Consider the following 10,335-nt stretch of genomic DNA (forward strand, 5'->3'; position numbering starts at 1 on the left):
CGGGGCACTGTCCTCGCTCCCCGCCTTGTGCCCAGGTCTCATTCACGGCCACTTCCCTCCCTGAGAAAACCGCACAGCAAAAGCGAAATTTAAACTGGAGACCAGCACAGGCTTAGGGCTGAGTTATTTCTGATGGGACTGGCTCAGATTTGCTCTGAATTTTGGCCGGTGGCAGCCACTCTGAGCTCCCCCATGTAGGGGGTAAAACGCTGTCGCATGGGGGCAGAGGGAAAACACAGCGTCTTGGGTGCCTGATGGCCGAGTTGTCAACCTGAATCGTGGAATGGTTTGGGTTGGAAGGGACCTGGAAGACCATCTTGTTCCCACCCCTCTGCAGGGACACCTCCCACCAGCCCAGATTGCTCCAAGTCTCGTCCTACCTGGCCTTGAACACCTCCAGGGATGGGGCATTGTCCTGGTTTCAGCTGGGAAAGGATTCATTTTCTTCCTAGCGATTGCTGTAGCAGGAACGTCAATAAGACCTGTTGGTTTTAGTCATTGCTAAGTGTTGTTTACACTCTTCGAGGACTTTTTTCAGCTTTCCGTAGAAGCGTAGGCAGAAAGGTTAAAAGACATGTAGACGTGGTGCTGAGGGACATGGTTTAGTGGTGGTTTTGGCAGCATTAGGTTGATGGTTGGACTTGATGATCATCAAGGTCCCTTCCAACCTCAACGATTCTATGATTCTGGGATGGAATGGCCAATGGAATATTCCATACCATAAACATCACGCTCAGTATAGAAATGGGGGTTGGCCAGGGGGCAGGAATCGTGATCGCTGCTCAGGATGGTGCCAATTCACGTGGCAGTGAGTGATCCATGTCATCATTATTATTATTACTGTTGTTGTTATTGTTATTTTTCCTTTTCCATTATTGTTTCTATTGAACTGTCTTTAGCTCAACCCACAAGGGGTTTTTTTCTCTCCTTTTTCCCATCCTCCTCTTCTCCCCACCCTTCTGGGAAGGCATTAAACCCGGACAGGCATCTACACCTGCTCTGGGCAACCTGGGCCAGTGTCTTCACCACCCTCACCCTGAAGAATTTCTTCTTGATATCTAATGAAAACCTCTCTTCCATTATCATTTTAATCAAAGGGAATATATTCTAGAGAGACGCACGGTCACACGTTATGAACAGGAACTTACCTTAAAGCCTCTTTCCTTCTCCTCCAGCAGCAGAAAGGGAATTCCTGTGTGGACCTCTCCCCTTGGCCAGGGCATTGCCGGGGGTCTCACCCCCATCTAGGGCCAGGCTGTCCTCTGCTGACCCACCGCTTTCTTTCCCCGCTCGTCTGATGTGTACCTGCCATCTGGTGGCAAATTGGAGGAAAGAAAATAGGATTAAAATTACTTTTGTCAAGACAAAACTCGATTAAAAAACTCTATTATTTTTGAGCACCTTCCACTAGAGCAGGTTGCTCCCAGCCCCGTCCAACCCGGCCTTGAACACCTCCAGGGATGGGACAGCCACAGCTTCTCGGGGCAACCTGCGCCAGGGGCTCACCTGAAAAATTTCTTCCTAATATTTAATCTAAATCTCCCCACTTTCAGTTTGAAGCCATTCCCCCTCCTCCTGTCACTACACGCCCTTGTGAAAAGTCCCTCCCCAGCTCTCCTGTAGGCCCCCTTAGCCCAAGATGGTCTTGAAGGTCCTTTCCAACCCAAACCATTCTACGAAGGGAAGGGGCTGGAGGAGCCATCATCTTAAATTTGGCCTCTTGCAGGGCAGCAGGCTCGGCCGAGCAGCCGTCCGTGCAAAACCCGCACAGCCCTCGCTCCGTCCTCCGGCGCAGGCGTTGGATCACTACGACTTGGATTGCCAGTAAATATTTTGCCAGGAGGTGGGTTTCTGCTGGAAATGGTAATTTCACAGAATCATAGAATGGTTTAGGTTGGAAGGGACCTTGACGATCATTGAATTCCAACCCCCCCCCCGTCTCTATAGAGGTATTCCGATTTCTTCTTTTAAGAGTGGAAAACCAAGACAACCCGCACGGTCTAGTTTTTAAAGCTGCCCCTTTTTCTTTGCTTTCAATTACCATTTTTTTCCCCGTTACCTGGGCCGTTTTCCCTTGTTTTCATACTTTTCCCCTTTGCCATCCCCTCAGTGGATAAATGAACTAAAGAGAAAGAGGAGGACCAATCAAAACTGGAAATCAAAGTTAACAGCCAGAAAATGCCCTTATATTTGCCGTCTCTGAATTTATTTATTATTTTTGTTTTCTAATACAGGAGGGAAGCAGGGAAACGGGTATTGGGTGGACTTGGGTGTTTCTCTGTAAAATACATTTGTCAAATATTGATTATAATGCTGTAATATTTAAGCGCGGAATGACGTATGTAGATTTATGGTTGTTTTGGTTTGTTTTTTTTTTTTTTCCCAGTGCACGGAGAAAGCCCGTTGCCGGCACCCGAGTGCCTTTCTGGAAATAGAACAACAGAAGAGAAGAGAGATAAATGCGATAGATGATTATCCACTCGGTCCTGAATGGGCTTACAAGGAGAAGGGCCAGGCTGAGACAAAGATTTGACGAGGCTGTACTTCACCCCCGCGTAAAGGAAGAGCGCAAGGCCACGCATCACTTATGCCTTATTTATAGGTATTAAATAAGACTTCAGTAGAACATAGCTCTTGCGCTGACCCTCTGCAGATGGGTGAATTGCACCCTAAAGCAAATATAGGAAACTTGTATTATTCATCAGCCGCCGTTAATAGGGTTATCGCGGGCGGAGATGTTGCCTGTCTCGACTGAAGAGCAGGCGCTGGCCCGGGTGACTTACGTTTGCATAATTATCCTGTAAATTCCATCCCGCTGTGTCTGTCTAATTACATTTTCAAATCAGAAAAAAATACGTATATACACGTAGGGCGCCTTTTTTTTTTTTTTTTTCTCTCTCCCCAAAGCCAGATTTTCAAATATTCAGCAGGAGGGTTGGTTGCAAAACAACAGAGAAAGAAAGTTATGATTCACATTTGTCTTGGTTGACAGCAGAAGGAAACGGGAAGCAGGGGGGCAAACCTGGGATTGGTTTCATTTATTTAATTTTTTTAAGGATGTTCAGCCAGGATGAAACAGTCTCCTTCCCTACTGGGGGGAGTCAGCCTTTGTGTTCTACCTGGTGCGGTTGGTCCAGGTCCTATCCAGGAGATGGTGGTTGAGTCCCCCGGTGGTGTTTTCAAGGAGCACGTGGTTGTGCGGCTTCGAGGGGAGCGCCTCGCAGTCAGCGAGGCTGAAAAGAGGTTTTGGGGAGACCTTCAAAAGACCAGCTTCACTTGGCTTTATACTTTTATTGATGATTTTAGGCACTAAACCCGTAATGGGGATCCAGGTGGAGTTTTCTGGTAATAAAACCAGAGCTCAGGAGAAGCCGTTAGCCCGGAGGAATGGCCCTACAGACTTGAATATGGATAAAAATGCGACAGTTTCATACATGAGCTGCTTTTGCTGTGTTCTCCAGATCAGCAGCTGGAAAAAAACCCGTGTACAGCTCAGAGGATAACGTGAGAACTTCTCCGGCGGTCAGAGAGGCGAATGACTGTGTTGGGGGGTGCAGCTCAGCACAACCAACGACTGCTTTGGGTTTGGTTTGTTTGGGGTCTTTTTTTATTTTTTTTTTTTTTTTTGCTCGTTTAGAGGTTTGATTGTTTATTTTATAGGTCTTATGACTCCTGGGCACCCTGGAGGGAGGAGAGCAGTGGAACCCAACCAACAGCGCTGCCGCCACCGCAACCGGGTATAAACTGGCCCCGAATAAATGAAGGCTGGAAATTTGGAAGAACGCAGACGAGCATCTGGGGTAGCGAGGGTCGGTCTCGCCAGGCCCTTTCTAGGCCAGTCTCCTGATTTTAACCTTGACTTTTTTTTAGGTTTTCTCATCTAATTAAGTATAGAGCGTTACCCTTGGAGCATCATCGCCTTGCAATCAAAGCACCGCTGTCACCACGGCCAGAGGATGGAGCCGGACACTGCTCAGGGGCGTTCGCTGAAAAGACAAGAGGCGACGGGCATAAATTGAAATATTGAGGTATGGGGATTCAATTTAAAGGCAAGATAAAGTTCGGGTTTTTTTTTTAAAAAAAAAAAAAAAAAAAGACACACACACAAATATGAGAGGTGTCAGACACTGGAACAGGTTGTCCAGAGAGGTTGTGGTGTCTCTGTCCTTGGAGACACTCAAAACCCAACAGGACCCGACCCTGAGCGATCCTGCCTTGAGCAGAGGGGTCAGGCTGGGGACAAGCCTGAATTATTTTACGATTTAACAGCAGAACCTCCCTTCTCTTGTTTCCCCTCCCAGGTGGGAAACGCTGTTGGTGCCACTACGCAGCTGCCTGCGTCTCAGCATCCCGATCTCCGCTTTCCAGGCACAGAAACCCAAACCAGCGCCCTTCCCCATCCCTCCGGTCTCTTTTCCTGTAAGGACCAGAGCAAGCGGCAGCAGAGTCTGCACCAGCATGGGTGTCTGCAGCTGCAGAAAGCAGTTCTCTGCAGCCCTCTAGTGCTTATTAAATAGATAGAAAAAGCAGAGTTTGTAACAGCCGTGGGGGGGGGGGGAAAGGGGTGAGGGCAGCTCAGGGCAGCGGTGGGTGTAGACCTCAGCCCCGCGGAGGTTCGCCAGGGAATATTTGGAAGGAGCATTTCAGTATTTGGGCTGGGGGCTCAAACGCCAGTCTCTTCTGCGTCTCTATCCCTGCCGCGGGGTAACCCCAACCAAACATTTTTCTGTGTTTCACCACCACCGCCGCCATAATCCCAATTGATGTCCCACCCCTCGTCCCCGCGGCGCGGCTCGGAGACCGCGCGGATCTCCCGGTGACTCCGGCCAGAGCGTTCTCCCCAGCAGTTCACCCTACCCTTGGTATTCAAGTTATTTACTTTCCAGACAATGTGACTATTTAAACATTGTTCTTCCTTGCAACACTAATTTAAAATAGAGGCTTTTATTTGCCAACAGGACAGCATACCAGCTGGTATTTACCTAAACAGCTTTCATGTTTAGACAGGCTCCCGCTCCACAGAACACATTCCCACCGGAGAAGCCGTACTAACCTACCAAAAAAAGCGTGTTGGCCACGCCGGGGGTAGGTTGGTTTTGCCACATCAACATCTGGTACGGGAATGATTTAATAACTCCATCCCGTGGAGCAGCACCGGGGGGGGTTTCATTTTAAGTGCCCCTCCTGAAGGACATTCCCTTTTCCCATGCCAGCAACCTTCCTTTCCTGGAGCACACGCTGTAATTCCCCACGTCCTACAAAACCCAGGATGAACACCACCTTTGGGAGGCCCCGTAAAAGCAACGGATTAGGAAGAAGGTACAAGTTAATAGTCCCTTTCCTGGCGGCTTTCCCCTCCTCGCGTTCGCGTCAGGCTCCATCATCACAGTGACAAAACCGGACGCGGAGCCAAGTTGGGAAACTTTTCCTGCATCCGTTTCACTTGTGTCAAAAAAACACTCCTGCAATTTTCATTAAAAACCAACCCCTTTTGCCAAATAACAGCTACCCAAAAAAAAAAAAAAAAAAATTAAAAGTTAATTAAATGAAATACAGTTCGTTTCCAGGCGCTCTCTGATAAAATCCTGAAAAAGCTTCTTTACAATTGGATTTCTCCCACAAATCTGCACTGCAACAAAAGAAGTCATCCGCATATAAAATACTTTGAACGATTAATTCTCAGGAGCTCCAGAGGCAGATGCTCTGATACCAACTACACTGAAACAGGTCAGCTGTGCCTTATAGCTATAGGATTAAGCTCTCCCCCCCGCCCCGTGCCGAGGTCCAGGTCCTCCCACCCGATGCAGGTTTTACACTTTTCCCCCCCTAATGGAACGGAATAGGATTTCTTTCAACAGAGTCACGCATTCTTCAACTTCGTGCTTTTGCCATTAAGGACCTGAAAAGCCGCAGAGCTGAGGTTTATCCCCGGTAAAGTTGAGAGGTTCAGCTGGGAAGGAGCTGCGTCTGCAGGAGCGAGGACTCCAGGATGCTCCGTCTCTGCCAGTACTTGTGTTGGGACCTGCCTGTGGGTGGAACGAGCAGAAGAAGGTCCACGAAAAGCTGCCTCCCCCATGAAGGCGACAGCGATGGCTTTACAAGGGCCAAGTCTTTGCCAGGACTTAGAGACAGAAGGAGAAAAAAAAAAAAAACCAACAAACACCAAGGTAAAAAGCAAGTAGTTGGGATACGCCCATGAAATTTAGGATTTGATCCATAAATTGAGAAGTGCTTTGGGATTCGAGTGGAAGATGTTGTAGAAATCCCCCTCGGTAGGGGAGGAATCTCAGCTACTCTCCTTCACCACCTACCCAGGCTGAAGCTGCCTTTAAAGAAACAACCTGAATAACCTTGTCATTTCAATTTTTCACACATTTTTTTCCTGTGCTGTGTGTTCTCAAGAGCTGGGAAGTTGAATTTTCCCAGCACGCCTGCCAGAGGCTGCCGGTCCCTATCGGGGCTCGCTCAGCCACATCAAAGGGACCAGGACACGTCAGAGGGGAGCAGAAGGGCCACGGTCCCATCCCAGGTGGGACCAAGGGGATGCGGCAGGCTCTGAAGCATCCCTCAGCTTCTGGAAGCAGGGTTGGGTTAGCAGGAGTTGCGATTGCCCAAGCTGGAACAACTGAAGTGCTGGCGTGTCTCCTGGGCTGTATCCGAGTGACACGGGCTCACTGGAGAGTCACAGTGAGACCCTCCTCCAGGTGGAACAGGATGTTGTTTTTCAAACGGTTGCCCCTCTCACAAAATGCAACAGGAAGACAACTGTGTGATGAGAGCCTTCGCTATCGGAGAATCACAGACTGGTTTGGGTTGGAAGGGACCTTAGAGATCACCCAGTGCCACACCCTGCCCTGGGAAGGGCCACCTCCCCCCAGCCCAGGTTGCTCCCAGCCCCGTCCAACCCGGCCTTGAACACCTCCAGGGATGGGGCAGCCACATCCTCCTTCCTTTACTTTCATCCATTTGCTGTGAGGTGGTGGTGATGATGCAATGACAGGGTCACAAAGATGCGGGGAGGACAGGCTGGGAGAGGTGGGGGGGTTCAGCCTGGAGAAGAGAAGGCTCCGGGGAGACCTCAGAGCCCCTTCCAGTGCCTAAAAGGGCTACAGCAGAGCTGGGGAGGGACTCTGGGTCAGGGAGGGGAGCCATGGGATGAGGGGGAACGGTTTGACACTGGAAGAGGGGAGATTGAGATGAGATATTGGGAAGAAATTGTTGGCTGTGGGGGCGGTGACCCCTGGCGCAGGGTGCCCCGAGGAGCTGTGGCTGCCCCATCCCTGGAGGTATTCAAGGCCGGGTTGGACGGGGCTTGGAGCAACCTGGGCTGGGGGGAGGTGGCCCTGCCCGGGGCAGGGGGGTGGGACTCGATCTCTAAGGTCCCTTGCAGCCCAAACCAGTCCGTGATTCTATGAAATCAAGAATGTTAGAAGGCTCCGTTTTCCCAGTTTTTCCGGTGTTGACCCCCAAGCTAGCTCAAATGCTAACTGCATTGAAAACAAGCTGTCACTTGCCTCCAGCAGAAGCCAAACCGGAGTTTGCCACCCCTGCCCAGACATCACGCGGGAGGGAGTCCTCAGGACTGAAGGCAGCTGCCGTTCGCACGAAGCCATCTCAACATAAAGCCAATTCGGCTGCAGGTGTTCAGAAGGGAGGGTTGTCACAGACCCAGAGGTGCCAACCGCCGAGTGGAAGAGGGCTGGACACCTTGGCAAAATCCGCATCCCTTTGTTTCTCCCAGCTGTGCCTCTCCAGAGCCCGCTGCAGGCAGCGGCAGTGTTTTCCTTCAGTTTGACCCAGGAGGGACGTCTGGCTTTGAAGATTTTGCTTGCATAGGAAATGAACTTCTGGATTCCTGTTGACATTTGCAGCGAGGTGTAGGTGGTGCTTGTAGCATTTTTTTTTTTTTAATTTTTTTTTTTTCAAAGCTCTGTTTGTTCAGATGCTTCGCACTCCCGTGAAATGCGATAATACGAAGCAGTGGGTGGAAGGAACAGCACAAATGTATCCCTTCAGGAGACGGTAGGTTTCAAAACTTCTCTGCATGTAAAGACAACTCCCTCCGTTACCGGTTTCCCCACCACTGGCACCAATGTCCCTGCGCGCACCGAGCGTCTCTCTGGGGAAGCGGCAAAGAGCAGCAAGATGCACCGCTGGGTTTTGTTCCAGCTCTGCAGCCGCCAAAGTGACTGTTGCGATGCTTTCTTCCTCTGCATTCCTAATAAAAAAGGCAAAAATACAGCTTTGCCTTTCCAGGCTCGCACAGTGAGGACCTCTCTGTTACGGTAATACAGGAATATTGTCACTCTCTGGGCTGAAAACACCATCAGGAACTGTGCAGCATTCACCCAATCTATAGAGAAGTCAATTAACACTTACTTTCAGGATTAGGTCCCAGTGGTGTATGTATCCAGCTCTACCTTTCAAGCGCCAGCTCCTGGAGTCAAGTTAATGAGTGGAGATTCCGACTGGCACTTCCAACACCAGTGTTGGTGAGAAGGGGCGGACGGTGACAGCACTATGCTAAAAGATCACTGGTGTGTTTTCAGACAAGTCTATGGCCTCTCCAAGCCCTTAGGGATGATCCAACCTTGGTCCTAGAACAGCCTTGGCCTTAAAGCGCCCTTGAGATGGCGCTCAGCATCCTGCAGGGTTGTGGCCCGTAGCATTGCGCTGGCTGTGAAACCAGCCGAGGAGCAGCTGATCTTTGCTTTTTGCAAGTGGGCAGCATTAAAAATCCTGTGTTGAAGCGCTGCCGCGCTCCCTGCGGCCACGGATCTTTGCTGTTTAACGCTGGCCACTGGGGGCTCCTGTCTTGTTTTGCCACCTGCTCTAAACTCACCCCCTGGTTTGGTCTCTGTGCTATAGCCCATTTAGAGCTGCCTCTTTCTCCCTACAAATACCGTCTTTTTTTGCCTCCCCAGAGCCTGGGAAGCTCTGCTCATGAAACACAGCGGCTCTCTGCAGCCCTTCCCAAGACCGGGCTCCCAGTCCATCCTTGCCACCCTTCCCAGGACCAGTGGGGCTAATCCGGCTGAGACCCCCCCAAAGCTGTGCTGAAGGAAGGTGCTGGATTTCATGATCTACCTCCCAGAGCAAACCAGTCTGCCTTAAATCCTCCCCAGCAGATCCACAGCTGAGAGCACACTGACATCTAATGGCATTCCCTCTTACTGCTAAGGGTTTCCGAGGAAAAGGAACAGTCTTCTCGCATCTCATCAAGCTGGAAGTAACGCCACCCCATCATGCTGCTAGTGCAGAGAACTTGGAGGGTGTTTCTTTCTAGAGAAGTTCCTGTCCTAACGCCCTCTTTAAAGAGATCTGCACAGGATTAATTGATTTCTTAACAAGTCATTTTAAAAGCCCACCTTATAGAGCAGTGAGATCTAATGACCAGAGCCCCAAAACACTGAAGTCAACCTGTTTTCTTCCAGCTGTGTTCCATAGGGCCTCCAGACACAATGCTCAGACTCTTCTACACTGGCAGAATGAAGTGGAGAAGCAGTAGAGGTTTCATATAAGTTATATCACAGAATGGTTTGGGTTGGAAGCAACCTTGAAGATCATCCAGTTTCACCCCCTGCCCTCAGCAGGGATACCTCCCACCAGCCCAGGTTGCCTAAGGCCGCATCCAGCCTGGTCTTGAACGCCTGCAGGGATGGGACCTCAACAACTTCTCTGGGCAACCTGTTCTAGTGCCTTACCACCCCCACAGTGAAAAACATCTTCCTAATTTTTAATGTCATGATATTATAGACTTACCGCTCCTGTAGTTCATGGTCTAAGCAACACATCTTGTTCAATCAGTCTCCTTGTGCTGCTCATTCTACCAAACTATAGGAAGGTTCACTGACTGGGTACTGTCCCTTGAACCCAACTCCTTATCTGCTGTGCTGAACACCAGGGAGGTCCCCAAGAGAGATGGATGAGAAACCAGAGATGACCCCAACACTGCAGGTGAAGTTTCTCCAGCATCACACCATTCTTAGTGTGTAGGTGAAGCAAGACAGGGTACCTCCAGAGTCTCACCTGCAAATATCATCCTTGGTTTGGTCCTGAGACAGGTCCACCTACAGCACCCAGCAGATGAGGACAGGGGTCCTCAGCCTGAGCTTAAGTAGAGCTGCGGGGCGGTGGGTGGGCAGGGTGGAGGGGGGCTCAGGTGGGGCTGCTCAGGGCCGGTGGGGTTTATTAGCGCAGCCGGGGTGTCTGCCTGGTGTGTGGTGGGGGCTCTGTGCTCCTCAGTGGGCTCAGACAGCAGCAGTGGGCTACTGTCCTTGTGTCCCCTTTGTTGCCATCCCTGGTGCCCGCAGGGAGTTCTGCTGTGGAGGTTCA

The 10,335-nt window shown here is 50.4% G+C and overlaps 1 long non-coding RNA gene across 1 annotated transcript; it reads left to right on the forward strand.

Annotated features, from left to right (window-relative positions):
- Nucleotides 1–3,969: 3,969 nt before the first annotated feature.
- Nucleotides 3,970–9,901, forward strand: LOC309681904. The gene is made up of 3 exons (XR_014270080.1): nucleotides 3,970–4,028; nucleotides 4,302–4,419; nucleotides 9,841–9,901. It is a non-coding gene; the product is annotated as an uncharacterized lncRNA (long non-coding RNA).
- The last annotated feature ends 434 nt before the right edge of the window (nucleotides 9,902–10,335 follow it).

Source organism: Vanellus vanellus, assembly GCF_965231255.1.
Source record: "Vanellus vanellus genome assembly, chromosome: 26".
Taxonomy (NCBI): domain Eukaryota; kingdom Metazoa; phylum Chordata; class Aves; order Charadriiformes; family Charadriidae; genus Vanellus; species Vanellus vanellus.